The 19,192-nt window shown below is 39.4% G+C and overlaps 1 protein-coding gene and 1 long non-coding RNA gene across 2 annotated transcripts in view; both read left to right on the top strand.

Annotated features, from left to right (window-relative positions):
• Nucleotides 1–19,192, top strand: part of csmd1b (CUB and Sushi multiple domains 1b) — a 437,934-nt gene that overhangs the window by 153,311 nt on the left and 265,431 nt on the right.
• On the top strand, nt 7,845–16,437 carry LOC146525793 (uncharacterized). The gene is made up of 2 exons (XR_014874885.1): nt 7,845–10,370; nt 10,537–16,437. It is a non-coding gene; the product is annotated as an uncharacterized LOC146525793 (long non-coding RNA).

The raw sequence follows: 19,192 nt of genomic DNA, 5'->3' as shown, positions 1-19,192 counted from the left end.
GTTTCAGCTTTCTGCTTCTGCTTCAGCTGCTGTGTGGTCAGTGGGAGCCATCCCCCTCCGCTGGCTGTGGCCTGAGCAGTAGCCACGCCCAGTGCCTCCTGGGCCCGCTCCTCCTGCCGCCGACAGTAGCGGCACTCGACAGCCATGCATGCCAAGCTGTCGACCTGAGCCAAGTTAAAGATGCATGGTCAGTGCACAGGAGGAACCGGCAGCCATGCAAGTATGGCCAGAAGTGCCGCACCGCCAGCACTATTGAGTCGCAGCCCAGCTTGTCGGATGGTACTGAAGGCCTCGCTCAGGTGGGACAGTGCACTGTCGAAGTTGCCACCGTGCACCAACAGGTCATCCAGGTACACAATGCAGCGGCTACAAGGGATGTTCACGAGCACCCTCTCCATCAGCCTCTCGAACATCGTTGGCATTGCAGAGCCCAAATGGCATGACCCTGAACTGCCACCGCCCCTGTCCGATGGTGAATGCAATCTGAGGCCTTGCTTTGGAGGCTAGCTCCACCTGCCAGTAACTGCTGCATAGGTTGAGGGAGCTGAACCAGCTGGAGCCGGTAATGTAATCCAGGGCCTCGTCGATCCGCGGAAGCGGATACGAATCCTTCTTGGTGACTGCATTGAGATGGCGAAAATCCACACAGAACCTCGGGCTGCCATCCTTCTTTCCCACCAGGACCACGGGTGCCGCCCATGGGCTGTTGGACGGCTCGAACACCCCAGCCGCGGTCATCTCACGGATCTTTTCCTCCGCCACCTGCCGTTTCGAGAGGGGCAGCCGGCGTGGGCGCAGACGGAGGGGTCACCGTCATCAGCTGGTCGGTGGGTGACCAACCCATCACAAGCGGACCAGAAGTTCCAGGGTGCACACCAGGTTGTATTAGGGAAATGGTAGACTCCGTGTCTACCAGGGCTCGGCAGGGCTGGTCCTCAACACGGCAGCTCAGGTAGAGTCCCTTGAAGTGCCCGACTCGGTCCACCACCATCCTTGGAGGGGGGCAGGAACTGGAGCGGTGGTCCCCTCACTACACCGCGCTCGCGCTGTCGGGACCCATCGGGGGACTTACATGGGTCGCTTCCTCGCTCGTCAATCGCCAGCTCCCCAAGCAGCGAATGCTCTCCTCGACGGCTTGCTCCAGCCTCTGAATGTCTCTCTTCATTCCGGCCAGGGGGAGCTATCCCACTTCTGACACCAATGTGGCGAGCTCATGCAAGGAGACAGAGGTGTCGTTGGTCTTGCTTCCCCGTATTGCCAGGGAGCACAGCCATTTATTTTCAACAGAAAATCACTGCCGTGTGTCGTGTCACATGGTATTCATGGAAACATAACACTGCCACCTGAAACAACAGAACACAGCTGTCAAACAAAACTCAAACGGCCCTGACCCGCTAAATTATGAATGTGGCCATGGCTTTTTGACCTGCATAACAGAAAAACACTTCTTAGCGGTCTCATCAAGAACTTCACTTTAAAGCTTGGCATAAAAAATATAAAAAACATCTCTGCTCCTGTCACCAATTAGGCAAAATCCAAATCAACAATTATATTTAGTTTTAAGATATTTCAGTGTTGTTTGATTTCTTCTAATTCATTAAGAAAGTGGGACCACCTAAAATGTTCCGATTTAGATTTGAAGGGTGAATGTGATGTTAGGACTGTGCATTTAACGGTTAAGCCATGTGAATATATAGACTCCACTGTCAATGTCTAAAAAAATAAAAACAAAAAAAAATGTCAATTTGAATATTATTCTAAAAAAAATGTTAAGAATGTGTCACAAAGACAGGAACTTGAATTCATAACTATTTAGTATTTACTGTCACTACTGGGGACTTTTATGGGGGGACTGCATGATCACAGTGAGACTGTTAGACTGACTGGAAGTAATGGTCTTCCTAATCTGAACCCAAGTATTGATTTGGTATTGGACTTCAGGGCTCATCTCAGTTTGTCTATAACAAACACGTTTGAGCATAAGGATACTTGGCACCAGGACACCCTAGGTTTTAACTGCATCATCAGATCTTTACCTATGTCTTTGACACATAAGTAAAAGGTGGAGCTGAGCTGCTAACTTATCACCACCTGATGGTGAGTTGGATTACATGTAGCAAAGGTGCCCTCAGAGTATCTAGCAAAACCCTATTTGCCAGGGATCTTCAACTCGTAACTAAGTTTCGGCAGCACTCCAAAACAAGATTGGGAACATTAAGTCTGAGTGGATAATGTTTTCCACCTTCATTGTTGCCATGTCATGTCAACAATACCAGAAACAAATGTTGCTGGCCAGAGTTGTCACACTGAAGAAGCTGTCCTATCAAGTTTATTTGGCTCGTGGGACCCTACAGACAGCTAATAGGCACCAACAGACAAAGCAGAGCATGACTCTGACAGTGACTGATTGAAAAACATGGGTGTGTGTAGTTAAGAGGGGCTGTGAAACAAGACTTTCTGTTGATCTCGAAGGGATTCTGACACCCTGTCGGACGACTTTGGAGGTAGAAGCAACTTTCATGAGGTGCTTCTAACTTGAACTGGGGATATAATCAAGCTGTGAAAGGGATACTCAGTAGGGTTAGAGATCTCCTCAATCTGACAGACATGCCTTCAGTAGAAAGCACAGAGTCTGTGTATGAGGGGATGACTCGGTCATTCAAGTAGTTAAACAAAAAAAGTCTCTGGTGGCTGCACCCCTTGGAAGGATGACATTCACCCGATTCCCCTTAAGGATGTCGTGGGGCTATTCTGGTTGACACTCATTTTGCAACATTGTCTGGAAGTTGGGGACAGTGCCCTTGGATTCATGAAAATATGTGTTCTCAGTCCTCAGCAAATCTTTCACTATCCTTTATCAGATTGCCTCCTTGTCTTTCTTTTCCCATGACATTCTCTTCTACATTACTTAAGAGGGTTTTTTTTGCACCTCTTCATTTAAACTGAACCACACTAGAATAGAATCCATTTTTTTCTATTGCCGTTAACAACCAGTCTCTGTCTGTATATGCCCCTGTCTCTGCTCACATAGCCAATTCACTTAACAAATCTTCTCTCAGTTCTATCCTTTTATTAAAGGAGACCAAATTGAACTATAAGTCTGAGCACATAGCTTACTGATAAGACCCCAGTCACCTAAGAGAGGGATAGATAGAGTGAGAGGAGAAAGAAGGGGGTTGGGGTGGGGGTGGGGGGTGCTGTCAAATAAAGCTATAAGTGGTGAAAAAGCAAGCCTTACTGATAAAAAAAAAAGCAGGTTTGCATACCAACTCTGCAAGGCACGATAATCATCAATTAATTTCCCCTGAAGCAGAAAGAGAAAGAGGGGAAAGAAAAATGCAGAGAAAGAAGTAAATACAGAATCTGAAAGAAAGAGAGAGGTGTAGAGATAGATAACCAGGAAGATTGGGGAAGAGTTGATAAACAGAAGGGTGGTATTCATATCTGTCTATATTTCTCATTTGTTGACTTCACGACACAATATAATACCAGAAGACCAACATCCAAAATGAGATCACGATCACTCTCCCCTTAAAAACAAAAACCAAAAAACAGAAGACACGACTGGAAGAAGGAAAAAAATGAGAAGTGCTTCACTCATCTTTTATTAACAGTCATGATGCTATGATGGCGTTTGGGGGGTCCTGAATTTAGAAATTTTGTCACATGCAATTCTCCCCTCTCCCTCGCCATCACCTCCATCTGTTTCCCCTAGAAAATAGCAGTCATAAAATCATTTGAAATATTTATGTGCTCTTACAGCTGCTTCATCAGGAGTTAGACCTGTAGCCCCAGCTATGGAAACTATATGGATTTTGACGTGTGTCCAATAGCACTCTTTTTTCACAATTCTACTTATTTTTGATTTCTTGGTGCACATTCCTGTTTGAGCTGGGTGCAAAATGCTGAAAGTTATAAATAGTTAAACTTTTAGTAAAAGGCTGCCTCGCCTCAAATAAGTTCGCAATTGTCACTTAGCAACAAGGAGCACTACCGGCACTTCCCCCGAGCATTTGTTAAGTGCTGCTACCTGTAAGAAGAAACCCAGCAGATACAAAGCCTTACTTTTGCATTCACAAAGTAAATGAACTGTTTGTTGTTGTTTTCTATTGTGAGTGTAGCTGAAGTGCTTTTTACCCACCCATATGATATGCCAGTCTATTTCTTTTGTTTTAAAACAATATAATAGAAATGCAAAGCGATGACAGACCTTTATTTTCTCTTATCAAATACATTAACAGCTGTAAACAGTTTAGCATACCCTCATTGCAATGGTGCTCTCAAGGGGCAGCAGAACAATGCACTCCAAAAACTGCTCAGAAAGAGCCCAAGGCAGCAACTCATCCTCCAAACAACTCTCACTCCAATTTGATTGATGATTCGCAACAAGCACAATTCCACTGACGTCCCACTTTATGTCCCACAAGTCTGAAATAAGTAAATGCGTCGTTTTCTGGACATTCGTAGCTTTTCCTAAAAAGATTATTTAACCATTAATACAAAACAGAAAAATCCGGTTCAAAGTCTTAATTAATGTCATACACTATACCACTTTACACTAACACGTACAAATGTGCCCACACTCACAAAGAAAGAGCCTGAGTGTACTTTTGTTTTGTTTTTTGTATTCCCTAAGCTAGCTGCAGAGTTTCTCCTCCTGTTGAGGGACTTCTGTGAAGAAAATAAAATGACCTGGAAACTGTTAAAAGGGGCTTTGCACTTTAAAGACACACACACACACACACACACACACACGTTCCCCTATGGCATCACTAGGCATAGGCATCACTCTGGTAAAGCAACAGTGAAGACAAGAATGTGTGAATGCGGATCAGGGAAGTAAAAGAAGACCACCTGCTTGTGTGTGTACATATTCAGGCACATGTGTTACTGCTGGTCATGAGCATTTTTGTTGTTGTTGTGGTAATATCCACCGTGTCATTATCTGTATGTTATTATGAGGTGTCACTTTTACACCGCATTACAACATGTAATGTGTGTGTACCCATGCCTGAATGTGTGTGTATCTGTAAAATTGCAGGAAGTTCATCCCCCTTGGTTTTGGCATTTCCTCTCTCTCTCTCTCCCTCTGTCTGTCTGTCCGTGGTGTAGACTGGTGTAGAATCCATTAGGAACACTTCTAGGAGCTTCCAAATCTTGCTGACTTGATGCAAGGCTTTGCACAGACTGTGGCAAGAGCCCTGTAGCCACCATCCATTGGACGAGATGCAAAAAGATTGCAGCGTCCTGCTTGGGGATTTTGGGTCCTTACTCATGATGTTACACATAAGAAAGATTTATTCATCTAGAGTTTTTTCCGATGCCTCTAGCCAGATAGTTTTCATAGTGGAGCCTTTATTTCACAGAGTTTCGCCGTACTAAATCTCAGAGGGTTGCAAATAGCCATTGCAGAAAATTGCACTATTGTAGAAGGAGTCGTGGCATAATATACAAAATACAAAATACGGTGTGTTGGCAGACAAAAGTATTATTTAGAGGAGTGGTCTTCAAACTTCAGTTTTATGGATAGTAGTTTATAATGAAGGCATTTGAGCCTCTATGTTTATCTTAAATATGTCTTTTGCAGCTTTTTATGTTAATTTCACCATACATTCACTTATTCAACATTAATTCAGTCAGACTGTTTACCTCAACAGCCAAATAACTTATTTTATTTTTTAAAATTAGGTATGTAGTTATTTGTTTTTTCTGCTTACTACTACTACTACTCAGAATCACTGATCCTTTTAACAGCAGGGTTTGGTAAGCCTCAAAGTGCTCCTGCTGTTTGCATTAAAGTTAGTAACACTGGAAATGTACTGGACAAAAATAGTTGGCTTCATGGGGATTTAACTGATTCATTGATTTTATGATATTTCCCTCCAGCTATTGTTGTAGTCAGAGAAAGTTTGCCTCTATAGAGACATTAGAAAGAGAAATCAATCATTACAGATGCCATTAATAAGTTCAAATAGTATAGTTATTCTATTGAATGAACCTCCTGTGGAGGAAATTGTGCTTACAGCTTGCAAATAAAAAACAAAAAACTCGGAACATTAAAAACATAGGTGCAGCCCTAGTCTTTGTTAGGAGGGGATTTATGTGAACTGTTACAGTTCATGAAATCAAAGTTTCTTTCTTTAATGAGATAAACTAGTGAGAGAGAAAAAGGAACACAACTACATTATTCTCATAGATCCAGTGAGCTTGGTCTATCTCATGTTGCACTTTAAAATCCATTTTCTACCTTCCTTTATTTACAGCTTACCACCAATCTACTGGATCCAGCTGGATCTTCAGAGATTACCACACGTACCAGTGATTCCTAAAGATATCTCACATCACACTTTCCATTATGCTGTGTAGGCTGTCTGGATAATTCAGTCAGCGCTATTTCTTCTAAACACTATAACTGCTGAGATAAACTGACTGTGTTCTATATTTAACATTTATAGATTCCCGATAATAACTGTTTTCACTACGTCGTAGAACTATTGGCGAAGGCAACAGAGACTCGGTCGATTTGAATGAATGTTAAATTCTAAACAAGCCTTAGTCATTCTAAAGGAACATGAATTCATTAGGGTTCCCTTTTTGATGAACTCGCCGAGGAAAGCGGTTGAATACATACCAGTGTAACTGTATAAAATATTGGCAGCATGAAATGGAAATTAGTGAGATTATTGAGACTCAATTGATGTTTATGTGACTATCCCTCAATAAGATGTTATAAAGTAAAGCTCCTCCACCCTCCACCCCCAAACATATGTCTTCATATCTTAAATGAGTGGCAGCAGGAAACTGACTAAAAGTTATTCATACAAAAACTCAAATGTCACTTCCTTCCATTCTGAATAATGATTTATTTAGGCGTGAAATCAGTGATTATATTACAACTGACATTTACTGCATTTCACTGTTACCAATGCATAGCCTATTTTTTCTTCATATCGACCTGTTATCCCTTGGTCCTATCAGTATCTGTGTGCCCTTCATTGAGAATAATAGGCTTGCGCGTTTCGTCTAAGCCAATGGATTCAGCAGGGAAGCTTCTTAGAGCAAACACAGCAAATCATTAAAGGAAGGAAAGACTACTGGTGTATTTGTCAACTTGGACAGTCAGGTGCTGCTACACATTTGTGTATCTGTGTGCTCAGAAGAGGTGAAGAGAGTGAAAGAGTGAGAGAGGAAAGAGAGAAGCAGTCCAATACACCATTAACCCATATTGACTGAAACACCATAGGAAGCTCTTCACTGTGGGATTGGTTCATATAACGCTGTTGGTACTGACGCCAGCTTTAGTCTGCGACATCGATCGAAGCAGCAATGTCAACTGTCCTGCTGTGTGTGTGTGTGTGTGTGTGTGTGTGTGTGTGTGTGTGTGTCTGTGGCCATGGCGGTGTAACGCAGAAGTGTTCGTGGGTAATATCACCATCGTCAAATCATGTTGTCAGAGCCAAGAACCCCTGTCTCACACACTCTCCCACACAGACACACACACACACTTTTAGTGAGTGTTGTGATTGTGTAATTAAGTTACCACAACATATTTGAGTCAATATAACATTGCTTGAACTTAGCACCCTTTATCTGGCGTATATGTACTGGTTTTATTTGATGTTTTATTGAGCTTATCTTGAGCTGTTAAAAATGTCAGACCACATACACAGAAAGTTATATGTATGTTTGAAACCTCTGCACAAAAATTCACTGCCGGTTGCTGAGTTCAGTTCCACCAACAAAAATTTCAGTCACAATCCCTTAACTTGTCTCCCAACTACTAATCTGTACACTTTATGTTTTTGCATACAGGTAAGTATGCAAAAACATAAAGTGTACTTTTTTAATTAAAGTGTGTTTTCGGCAAATATTCAGCTGGGGTTTTATGGTAGGTTGCTGTCACTAGGTAAAATTGGTTTCAAAGAGGTATACAGTGCTGCACCTTGCGATTGCTTTGATAGCTGGCAGATTGCTGCGGTTGCCTGGATTTTGTATAGAAAACAATAGCTTGCCTTCAGACACTCACCAGCTGTGTACTAAGCGGCAGAAAAACTGTGTGGACTTGGTTGGAAAGGAGACCATTCACATTTTGAAACGTGCTTGATTCAGTTGTAAGGCATAGTTTTTAGATGAAAGGCAAATATTTTCTGTTTCCAATTTCAAAGGAGAAATTATTATTAAGCAAGTCAAGAATGATCACGCAAGCAACTAACTCTATTTCATTTGTCAATTGATTTTATTTGTAAATCTCTTTATTAGCTAATTCAAATTTCACCAATGGATCCTTAGGTCGGTGTTTTCCCTGGTAATGTTTATTTGGAAACACCTGCTTGATAATGTAGCTTGGAATTGTTCATTTCTCTTCAGAAATTAGATTTATTCAATAAAATCAACCATATGAAAACTTTATTTTTTGTGTATGTCTGTCTTGTGTGACAGTTACGTGTCAGAGAAGAAACCAGTGTTTTAGTCTTATAACCAGAAAAGGGCATTGGACAGCTTTTGCCTAAATGGTGCTGAAATTGGTTCAATCTGTTTTTCAGGCTTAAAGGGCTTGCTGGGATCCATCAAATTATATTGTGTTGAAATCAAGATACTGTTTTACATTCCTGGCCAATTGGAGTTTGAAGCAGGTGCAGTGATTCAGCATGGCATTCTAGTGGCACCACTGGTGCCATTGTAAACCTAGCCATATTCCTGGGGGCTGTCCCACTTAGACTGATGTGATGCCTGGCATTAAACACATTATTAATTAATGCAGATTATATGAGGCCACAGCTGCTTTAGTGGTCTTGATTTTCTTGCTAAATATTCTACTAGAAAGGATGTTTTCAAAGTCACACACATACTGTAATAACATATGACATTGAGACTGGCCATAACACAATTTGAGCATTGCTTGCCCTATTACTGACCCCATAATTTAATGCTGCATTCACTGAAATTTAAACATTTGGAGATTTATAAAGTATGTGATTCATAATAACATGACTTAAGGCCCCCCATGTTTAGATTTTCTTATCTCATGTTCCACCAGTTACAATTCAGTGCAATTCCAATGCTCTGCAATAACCGAATGTGAATTGAGGGGCAGAGATAAAAGGTTTCTTTAGCATTTTCATATCTGTTCGCCCCTTTTTATCCTCTCTGTTTCTCTCTCTGATGATAAGCGGAGCTTATAACATCTGTGTTAAAATCTTCGAGACAGAAAGTGCTCGCTTACTGTCATTTCAGCTACGCTCTCTCTCCGACTCTCAGTCATGCTTTCAATTCCTCTCTGGCTTCCGCTGTCTGAGTTTGTAACTCTGGCTCTGTCTCACACCTTAAATCTTTAACACATCAGTGCCATCCAAAGAAAATGGGAAGATTATAATCAAATTCTGGTTGTGGCTTTTAAAATTGTTCCAATGAATATCTATATAAAATTTTGATCACTTGGTAGTCTCTCTCCTACACAAATGGACTCCTTGTCAGATTTATGTTTTTTATTTTCCCATTAAGACAAAACAGAAATAGATAAGAGATATTTTTAGATTTTCTTTTCATTCCAACAATATCATACAAGATGCACTAGCCTTTCTCTTAAAACGGGGAATCTTTTTATGTTTTGTTATAAAAAAAAAAAAAAAAGACATCAATCATTTAGCTAAAGCCAATTATACTTTAGAGGGTTATAGAGGTCTTCAGCTTAATCTAACTCCTATGTGTGACACCCAGCAAACATCCCAGACAGGCTGAGAGGTCCATCACAGTGGGAGGGAAAGAAAGCCCTCAAACATACACATCTCAATACAGGAATATTTCAGACTTACACACTTCTGCCGATAAATTACAGTCTTCAGTTTTCTTCTTTTTACATTCATTTTTGATACATGAGTATATTTGAATGAGGGTTCATTAAAATCTCTAATATAGGTGTTTGTAGATCATTGGTCCCATCATAGCAAAATATTAAATAGGTCTGTCAAATGGTATCATATCTAGAGAAGTAAAGAAGCCAAGAGAAACGAGAACTGTGCTGCCATGTTATTTATTTATTTTTCGTCAGCAGCAGACATACATCGATTTAATGTCATTATGAATAATTGATTAATGTTCTGTCTTAGCAAAATACATTTTTATCCACGTGCATTGCTCATTAATCATGCATAAACCCAGTTACTTGTTTATTATGTACACATAGTGAGAACTGAAACAGTCAAGTGCAGCGATTCTGCTATTCTGCTGTTGCTTCTTTTGTTAAACTGTGATATGTTCATTCTCTTGATTCTACTTCACTGACCTTTTGAAGAATAGAGTTTGCAGTGCTATTGTAGTTTATAATATGAATATACAGACAGATACGTTAAGGAAACTGTTTGGGAAATGCAGTACCAAATATAAGTTAGAGCAGCGGTCCCCAACCTTTTTTGCGCCACGGACCAGTTTTTGTCCGACAATATTTTCACGGGCCGGCCTTTAAGGCAGCGGTCCCCAACCCCCAGGCCTCGGACCGGTCAAGTCGTTTGGTACCGGGCCGCGAGAGTTGAGGCTCAGGTGTGAAATGTATGGTTTTCAGGGTTTTTATCGGTTTTAAGCGTTATTTTGTTATCGTTTTTATCGTTAACTCGGTTTTCCTGGGTCTTTTTACGTGTGTTATGAATAAATCTTCTTTTTTTTTCGTACCGGTACTACTTTTATTTACCCCCGGGCCTCTGACCGGTTGGGGACCGCTGAGTTAGAGGACATCAACAGTCTTATTCTTTGTAGGTGAAGACAGTTTATATATGTGCAGTTACTTTAAAAAAATCAATCAATACCAGCCTTAGTAAGAAAAAGAAAAAGAAACAAAGATTCTGGTAAACAATGTCACTAACCTTATGAGAAACTGCAGAAGTCTGGAGTGTATAATGGGATTCCAAATAGCATATTCTGCTGGAGTTCAGAGAGGTTTCTGGATTCTACATTTCAAAAGTTTCAAATTAAATGCTGCTCTGACCTGAATCTCAACTGGATATCTGGATATTTTTATGCTTTTTGTTTGATTCCCATCATTGTAGCTGACTGTATACACAGAAATTTGGAGCCATTTCATTGATACCATACCATTATAGCTACAGAAGTTGCAATGTTTAAATGCTATCGCTTCATCTTATATATATCTTGCAAGTAAGATAAGATGGATAAGTATAAAGTTGTTTTTTGGTTTTTTTGGGGGGGTTTTCATGGCAGATGTTTGTAGGTAAAGTGAAATTAGACTTGCTTTAGAACATCCTATACAAATAACTAACCTTAACCTTTGTTCTAGGGTGTCATAGTGGGGATCCTGAATTTCTTATAGGTGTGCCTGTAGAAGTGAGCAATTGGCTGTATCTTTTTGGTTTCCCTGGCAACCTGTCCAGTGTGTAAACCACCTTTATGTGGAGAGCAGACGTAACCTTCACCCGTCCTGCAATTATAAGTTGGTTGAACAGTTAAAAAAATTGATGAATGCAACTTTTTCACAAAATAAAAATATACAAACTAACAGGGAAGAAATTTAAAGCAAGGTTACCAACAACCATAGTGCTGTGTATAAAAAAACCAAATGCTGAAAGTGAAAATAATAACTTATGTTGCCAGTACAACATAAAACGTAGCAAGATTATAACCATCGAGTTTAAAACCAAATCAAACTACACAAAGTAACAGTGCTCATAAAATATAATGCACCCCTGAAGTTTCATTGTCGCTGTAACTTGCGCTTTTTTTAATAAAACCTTTTTCTGTTTTCTGAACTTTTCTCTCTCTACCTCTGATGCGTGGTCACATTTTTACGATGCAATTCGATTTTACTGTTATTGATACAAGACTTCTTCACTGTTTTCAGGCAGAGAACATTGAGAGGACAATCCCAGCACTCACTGCAGTTTATTTGGTGATCAGATCAGTCCCTTTAGGCTATACTTGATGACAACTGTCTCATATTCTGTGTGTACTAACATGTCTGTCTCCTGACTGACTGTATTTTAAGCCTCTGCATTTAGATATAGTTTGATTTTGTTATTTTTAAAGGACACGGGGCAGAATGTGTAAGGTAATGGCACGTCTGACCTTGACCCATGCTTATCACCCATAAATGAATGAATTCTTATTCTGTGACGTGTTGAAAAAACAATTTAAAAAATGGCTTGTATACACTTAAAAAAAAGGCAAAAAGAAGAGGCATCAAGATGCAAGAGAAGATAGTTGGAAAGAGTAAGGAGGGGAGAAAAGCAGGAGAGTAGACTGGAGAGAAAAGAAGCGCAGACAATCCCTGGAATACCAAACGTTCCTCTGACTGGGAGAGAAAGCAGGGAAGAGAGGAGGGGTTGCAGTGTGAGGTGGAGAGCACCCACAGAATACCAAAGAGAGAATAAATGCTAGGAGGCTTTTCAAGTCATTTTCACATCAATTCCAAAGTCTTTGCTGGAAGTTAAAAATAGACATGTATACTTAAATTCAGGTACTAGTACCCAGTTTGGCAGAGCAGCTTTGGTTGCATTCATGACAGTAGTAAAACATGATTGTTAACAAATTGTCTTTGTTTGAAGACAATTTGTTATTGGATGGGTGTAGTGAGAAATACTATAATAATGGCAAATTACAATTTGTATTAAAAAAATAAGGGAAATAGAAAAATGAGGATATGAAAAGATGAGCAAGACGGGGAAATTAGTAACGAAAAGTGAAAAGTAATGAAGAGAAAAGAAGAAAGAGAAAAAAGAGAGAGAACTGACTGTAAGAATCATGCTCACTCGGCTGAACTCGTACCTTTTCCCAAGATGCATTCTGTTTGAGATGTGCCTAAAAATAGTGCACACACACACACACACACACGCGCACAAACCACTCCCCAGGGTGGACTCACTGTCATGCACACTGAGACATATACTGCAGACAAGATGCAGACACACACATACAGACTGAAGACATCATGTTGTCTCAAGTTAACTAAGTGCCACAAGTTGTTAGCGTTCTGATGGCAAGAGAGGAAGACCAGGGGTTATGTAGAAAGACAGAAAGAAAACAGAACATCACACACATAGCCATCTTGCACGCAAAATTGCTATAATATCAGCAACGTTTTCACAAATAAGAGCAATATCTTAAGGTGATTATGTTTACTCCAAAGAAGGTTGCAGCGTAATCACTGCATGGCATTTACATGGGCCATGCTTTGCTTTTATTTTTGTAGCAATCACAGTACAATTACAGTGGTTTGTGCATGGAATTTTTTCAATCAGGGCTGCCACTTACTCTTTTAGCACCTTCTGTTTTTCTCAGTTGTTGTCATTAGTTACAGCAATTCTCCATTTTCTTGAAACCATTTACTTCTCAATTTAAACACTGCATATTTACACTGTACACTTCTCGTTTGTTATATTTGGAACAATGCAACAAATAAAATGAACTTATCACAGTTAGCCTGTGTGGTAAGATGACATTTAGAGCAATGAAGATGATTTTAATTGTAGTCACATGATTGCATATGAAATTGAATTGAATAAATTTGTAGAACCCTTCTCATATCTTTTTTTCCCCGTGAACTTATTAACTCTACCGCTTGCGCATCCTGCTCTGTCTTTCTTTCACTCTCCTACATCTTTTTTTTTTTCACAAGGGGCTCTTGAGGTAATCATAACTCTCTTGCTTTATTACAAGTCTTGTATTCATGCTGTCAGTCCAGCGGTTATTTGCTTCTACAAATCATGACTCATCAAATGCATGTACAGTCCAAAGGTAGGTGGGAAGCAGGTTTGTAGGTACACAACATGCTGTATTTGGCACATCTATTTATGACATATGTATATTTTAACCTGATGCACATGTTGCTAAAGTTCTTGGTGATTATATCTTTTTTCCATCTTTAGGTACAATTTTCACTTCCAGTGGCTGTCAGTAGAGTCAAATTCACCCAAATGCAGTTGCATTACAATATTGTTTCACTCGTCTCATTTTTGAGCTTCAGTGAAGGTGTCTTCTTAAGCCTGCAGTGGGAAACCTTTGATACATTATCGTCTGGAAGTGAAGGTGGTTACATAAACAAGGAAATGAGGAAAAAGTAGTAATACTTGTCCTCATAAGCAATATAAGACATCCTCTGGATGCCATATTTTTTCATAACAACTTTCTTGAATGATGCCTAAGCTTTTTTCCCCCCTAATACTTCCAGTTGCTGTAGCCTACTTTGTCTCACGCACTTACTACAGCTACCCCCTCTTCAAGTTAACAAAGCAATCACTCTTCACTATCCTACCATGCTGAAATATATATTTTACATGGTGCTGATAAGCTTATCTATCTATCTATCTATCTATCTATCTATCTATCTATCTATCTGTCCGTCTGTCCGTCTGTCCGTCCGTCCGTCTGTTCTGTCTGTTCTGTCTGTTCTGTCATTTATATACAGGGTGGGCCATTTATATGGATACACCGTAATAACATGGGAATGGTTGGTGATATTAAAGTCCTGTTTGTGGCACATTAGTATATGTGAGGGGGCAAACTCCTCAAGATGGGTGGTGACCATGGTGGCCATTTAGAAGTCGGCCAACTTTTGTTTTTTCAATAGGAAGAGGGCCATGTGACACATCAAACGTATTGGTAATGTCACAAGAAAAACAATGGTGTGCTTGGTTTCAACATAACTTTAACATACATAACATAACAAATTTCTCTTTGTTCACAGCCATTGACATGTCGAAGAGGTTAACACGTGAGGAGCGGATTGAAATCGTGTTGATATCTGGTGAACGCAGTAACCGGGTCATTGCAGCAGATTTCAATGCAGACACCCTATGAGACCACCCATCTCCCATGCTACAGTCAGCAAACTGCTTGCTAAGTTTCGTGAAACTGGTTCAGTGTTGCCAAAATGTGGACGCAAGAAAACTGTCATTAATGAAGAAACATCAGTGGCTGTTCTAGCTTCATTCAGCAAGAGCCCACAGCGTAGCACTCACCGCATGTCACTGGAGAGTGGCATTAGTCAAACATCCCTTCGGCGGACGCAGAAGATTTTGTTCAGTGATGAGGCAAAGTTTATGTGAATGGTGAAGTTAACAAACAAAAGTGATGGTTTGGTGTGGTATATGGGGTACAATGATAGTGGGTCCATTCTTCATCAATGGAAATCTTCTGAAGGCAATCTGAAGGCAATTGTCTATGGTGTGAAGATACAAGATGTGCAGCATCTGAAACTACGGATACTGGATGCCTGTGCTGGCATTTCTCCTGCAGTGTTGCTATCAGTGTGCGAAGAGTGGGAGAAGGGGGTTGCATTGACAACCCAACACAATGGGCAGCACGTTGAACACATTTTATAAGGGGTCAGAAACTTGTAAATAACTCATGAAAGAATAAAGTTACGTTGAAACCAAGCACACCATTGTTGTTCTTGTGACATTACCAATAAGTTTGATGTGTCACATGGCCCTCTTCCTATTGAAAAAACAAAAGTTGTATCCAAGTTGGCCGACTTCTAAATGGCCACCATGGTCATCACCCATCTTGTGGAGTTTGCCCCCTCACATATACTAATGTGCCACAAACAGGACTTTAATATCACCAACCATTCCCATTTTATTACGGTGTATCCATATAAATGGCCCACACTGTAGATCAAACAAATTAAAAAATAGTTGAAAGTTGATTTTAGAAATGAAACAATATATTTTTAAAATTGTATTTTTTTTTTTTTAAAAAACAGCATTGTTAATAAGTTGCCCTAACCTTGTCTGTTTACATGATCTCAAACTAGAAGATAACTGAAGCGCTGCTGTCAGACCGTTATCATCTTTCTACGCTGTCAACATTCTCACCATTGCACTTTATATCTTGGAGAGTTTTTTCTTTTCTTCTATGTCATGTCAGGCTTGGCTGCTTAATTTGCCATAAAAAATGTTCCTTCTTTGTCACTGTCATCGGGGCTTTTTTTTTTTTTTTACACTGCAGCAGATATTAGGGACAGATCATTTTTGAGAAGTTGCCTTAACCCTGTCAATGCAATTTTAAAACCTGACACTCATGTAATGTCACATTTTGACAATATGACACATTGCGACTGTATTCTGGCAGTGGCTTTTATGGTGGCATTTAATGAATTGAGGATATGTTATGTTCAACTTTCTTTTCTTTTGCCATTTTCATCGCATCATTCAGTTCAGTTAAGGACAACACACAGCTTGTAAAACTTTTTTTGTGTAAAAACTCTCTCACACACACAGATTCATGCAGGGGATAGTTTCTAAATCATTACATAAACCACAGTCTCTTAGTACTGCATCAAAAACTAAGCATTTAGACAATGAAGCTTATTTTAATCCCATCTAGGACCTTTATCATGTTCAACTGCCATATATCAGGTCCTCTAGACAAATTTTTTATCTAAAAATAAATCATAAAACACACGAGAAATAAAATACAAACAACAAATAATCATTAGTGTTTGTCCTGCTTATTCATTAAATTAAAAAAATATATAGAATATTTACACAAGCTTTTCTGTTAAATTACCAAATAAATCCTGGATCATGGCATTAACACAGATTATAGACAGTATGCTTCTCTTCTCAGAAGAGAAAAAAATGGCAAAACAATGCTTTCACTGCCATCATCCCCTTGTTACATTTGAACAATCCCATTTAGAGCAGCTTTGGACACCCAGCCAGCCTGTCAGCCAGGAGTCACATCCAGCTCTCACTGTGTCCTGTCATTTACCAATCAGAGCTGGAGCCATAACACAGATGGATCTGGCAAAAGCAGCCAGCTTCAGATGGAGTTGGAGATGGAGCAAATTCCTTTTTTCTTGGCTCAACAAACTATATAAGTAGTATTACGACTCCAGTGCCAAATTTCTGTGCGTACAGTTATAGAGCAGTATTGACCTTTAACCTTTTGAAACTGGGCCACTGGTCACCCTTCTGAATACCTTCTAAAACAGTGTTACTTAAGTCCTATTTTCCTTCTTTGGTAGTTACAGGTTCAGGTATTCTTTAAATACCCATGTCTCTGTGGAAATATTGCCCAACGCTCCTCGGTAATCTACACCTTTGTCACTGTCGTGTTTTAAGCAATTAATTCTTAAGCTCGGTTTTAATTTTGCTGTGTGTTTAACCAGATGTGCGCAGTAAAAATTTGGCATGTCACCAAACGAGTTTAAAAGTGTTAATAACTTCCTGCCACTTACATCCTTGGCTCCCATTTTCACTGCTGTGTACACTGTTCAGTATTTTCACTGTTGTAGAGTGACAGCTCTCCTGCCAGCAAGGTTATCTGATTACCTTAATAGAATTCACCACGGTGAAATTTGAACTCTGCTGCATCTTCTTCCTGGCCAGAATGCACTTAGAAGGCACCGGGGGTGTGACGCGCTGAATAAATGAAGAGGATCTCTGATAGCACTCTCTCAGAATGTACTCAGTGTTTGAAAACACATTTTAGAAGTTAAAACTGGAACGCTGCATATCGAGGTGCGGATTTCTGCAATTCTTTTGTTTCATAAAGACTCTGCCTGACCTTTCTTTTCTGCATCACTGTCCAGTAACATAAAGAGTTCTTCTCATCAGCAGTGCTATTTATCTGTATCTTTTTTCCTATGTTTCTGCCTTTTTTCTAATTCTTCTGTCCTTCATCTTGCCTTGAGGGTCATTGCTAGTGAGACACATTAACAAGGCTGACTGCATGGATGCCTCACTTATTGATCAAAACACACTCACGCACAAGTATTTCTCCTTCACTCTCTTGACTGGTGTGTCTTTCTTACTCTGTCTCCTTGTTTCAATCCAAAGCTGTTTCATTATGCAGACAGTCCAGAAGACAGTGCTGACAGCACCAATAAAGGGTACACTAAACCACCTAAAGGTGACAGATGGCTGAAAGAGGCCGTACACGATTTCTTTTGACCTACTTGCGCTTACTCGCATTAACAGTGTTGCTGTTGTATACATGAGATGTTTCATTCGTACATTTCACACATGCCTGACAGTACAAATAGGCTTTTACTGTTAACGGTACAGTCCTCTATACAGACTACATAAGGGCTCACATTAAAAACACAATCTTTATGTTGACCAGTGAATTATATCTCCTCCAGAGACCTAGACTATCCATTAAGTCCTCTGTAGTGGACAAAATATTTTTAAAGTGAACGATGATAAAAGAGGACCTTTTATGATTTTTGCAGGATTAACATGCTAGATAAAGACATAACAAAATGACTGCCTAAACACTATGCAAGGGGAAAGTTATGTTATTTAAATGTGCAATGATTTCACACTGAATTAAAATTTGAAATATCAGATAGTCTTTTTACTTCTATTTTTTTTTTCAGATCTATTGTTTCAGACTTTCTTTCTATAAACTACAATTGACAGTATACATAATAAGTATTTGTCAAACTTTTTAAATTAGAATTTTCTATCTGAAGTTTATAAAAAATATTGACAATTTCAAGATAACAGTAAAACTGGTCATCATATGCATTTTATCAGACAATTATTACTTGTCTGTGTTACCGTGTAATTACACCTCTAAAGTTCAATGTTACAGTGTTGTGTTGAGCTTCGTTTTATTCTTTGTGCTGAGCTGAGTGTTAAAAAAAAAACTATACAAGAACTGATTAACAGGGGTTTTTTTTTAAACTCTCTAAGGTCTAAGTTGTCATTTGTGACATTAAACATTAGAGGGTTGGGTTATGGTAGAATTAGAGTTACCACTTGTGACAGGGGTATCAAACATAAGCCCTGGAGGCCAGAATCGGCCGGGCGAAGACTCTAATCCGACTCAACGGAAAACTTTGGAAAACATGAAGGAGGGCGTACAGTTTTAACTTTTGACTATATCACTGTATCTTTAAAAGTTTTACAGTTTTACAAAGTTTTACAATCTTTATCAGTAAAGATTGTCCACTGGTCATTCATGCTACACCCAAGTAATTAGTAATAGATAAGATAAAAAAATAATAATAATAATTAAGGAAAAGTACCTGTTTTTTCTTTGTTTTGTTTCTGTTTTATGTTGTTTTGTTTTGTAACATGTAATTTTACAGGTTTATTCCTGACATATAAGGACTTGCAATTATTTTTTTTACAATTTAAGAATTTTTGTCAGAATATCTCTGGGATTAAATGAATAGTTCAACTTCACTGACAGAAGGAGTAGTTTTTTTTCTGGCCTGGCCCATTTAAGGTCA

The sequence above is a fragment of the Neolamprologus multifasciatus genome, chromosome 1 (genome assembly GCF_963576455.1).
Source record: "Neolamprologus multifasciatus chromosome 1, fNeoMul1.2, whole genome shotgun sequence".
NCBI classification, from domain to species: domain Eukaryota; kingdom Metazoa; phylum Chordata; class Actinopteri; order Cichliformes; family Cichlidae; genus Neolamprologus; species Neolamprologus multifasciatus.
This window is presented reverse-complemented; position numbering and strand designations above follow the sequence as displayed.